At 48.4% G+C, this 1,902-nt stretch overlaps 1 protein-coding gene across 2 annotated transcripts in view; it reads left to right on the forward strand.

Moving 5' to 3' along the window:
* The first annotated feature begins 473 nt into the window (after positions 1-473).
* Positions 474-1,902, forward strand: part of GAL3ST2 (galactose-3-O-sulfotransferase 2) — a 401,588-nt gene continuing 400,159 nt past the window's right edge. The window contains exon 1 of one of the 2 annotated variants that reach the window (XM_078667351.1): positions 474-609. The gene's annotated coding sequence lies outside the window, so the exon portion shown is untranslated. The remainder of the gene's footprint in view (positions 610-1,902) is intronic. The other variant, XM_078667352.1, reaches the window with a different exon arrangement.

Here is a 1,902-nt window from a genome sequence, read left to right on the forward strand (position 1 = left end):
AATACGATGTCATTTTGTTGGCTCATAGTCTTTCTTTTTTATGCATGCATTGTCGTCGTTAATGGCCCCTGGGCACGTCTATGGGATCTTGGCGCTATGCTCAGCAAGGGCATTCATCACGAGGCTCCCTCGTGCAGGCGCTCGCGGGTTTCTTCACACAGCCAGGCCAGGTCCTGACACTCTTGAAGGCTGTGGTCTGTATAAGTGGCCACAGTCGTGGACAGTTGTCGCCATTTGCAAGTACACCTGGAGAACGTGATGGCAGGGAGGGAAGGGCACTTGCGGACAGCTCACAGCCTTGACTCTGTCTTCATCAGATCCTGGAGTGCATCCAGGTGACAGCTGCTTGGTACACAGAACAGCTGGTCCACTTCATGTTTTACCTGAGTATGTTTGATCAGGAATTACTAGTGTTTGCACAAGGGTTGGGCTTATCTGGGTCCGTAAAAAAATCAACGTGTCACACCCCTGGTGATTCAGTTCCCAGATGGGAAGCGCTGCGGCCGTGGTAGATGGTTCGCGCCAGGACGACTACCTTTTTCGTGGCAGTAGAGAAGAGTCCAGAGCAGGGGAGGATAGATGCTGTAGCCCGGGTCCTGATGGAATGAGGTAAAGCTCGCGCACTTTCTAAATTGTTATTTTATCTGACTGGCGCTTTATCTGTCCGTCTATTTCGTTTCGTCTCTCTCGTTGCTTTTTAATTATGTGATTTCCTCATTGTGGTGGGTATCTTTGCACCTGTTTCCTATCGCAGCGTCACTATGTATACAACGTCACACATTGTCTTTCACCTCTTCTCATTTCCTGTAACGCACTATGTAATTGATTAACAACTCTAATTCAAGCAGGCCCTATTACACTCACGCTTTCCGCCTCTCACATGTATACCCCTTTCCCCTAACACCCACACAAAACACTTGCGTTTTCATAACTATCCGCCGCTCTCATACACGATTAATCACTGCCTCTACCTTACATACGACCCCTTTCTCACACGCACATTCACGTTGCCTGACAGGCACTCATTGAGTGCATCTCTCTATCTCTCACACACACATACCAATTCAGTATACCTGGTTGATTCACACACACATTTGCTACTCTTGTTTAATACGAGTTCCTCTTTGCTGCCTTTTTCTCATGCTTGGCGCTTTTACAGCTATTTTTAACACATATTCTTGCTGGCGCTCACACACATGCACACACTCACATGGGCCCTTACAGGATGCCCCACTCTCACACATGCTTGCTGGCTGCCAGCGATTCATTTACCGGATGTCTGTGTCTCCTACCTTCACACTCAGAGTAGGTTTCAGCCAATTCCACTCCATCACGGCACCCATACCAAGGACACATTGGGCCTAACCCTCTACTCTCCAATACAGAATTGCAACTTGACCGAACCTAGACCCTATTTGTCATCAATTAAATTCGCCAATGCCTCTGCTCTCCCCGCTCCCCATTCCTATGATCTAGTTACACATTACCCATGTTCCCTTCAATGTCCCTTTCTCTACCCCAAAAGATGGATTTGCTGACCTTATCACTTTGCTCCCCCACAGGGCATGGGTGAATGATCAACTCCCTCTGTTCTCGACTCTTCTCATTCTGCTCCCCGCCACACTATGAACCTTGACTGTAACTCTGAGATCTGCACCACAACCACCACCTCTCAACCCTGCGGCATGGCTCTCGCCACACACCATGGACCCTTGACCCTTCCCGGTGGTCTTTTCCACACCAGGAAAACTGCATGATATCATTCTCTGCTATCCTCCCTTCACCAAGAAAGCTTGAACCACATTCCTTTGCCCTTCCAACTCACCTTAAATAAGGCCCCTTGCCTCCATTCTTCAACCTACCATTTACCATTGATGACATCATTGCTTCCAGAACACTGTG

The sequence above is a fragment of the Lissotriton helveticus genome, chromosome 11 (assembly GCF_964261635.1).
Source record: "Lissotriton helveticus chromosome 11, aLisHel1.1, whole genome shotgun sequence".
NCBI classification, from domain to species: Eukaryota; Metazoa; Chordata; class Amphibia; order Caudata; family Salamandridae; genus Lissotriton; species Lissotriton helveticus.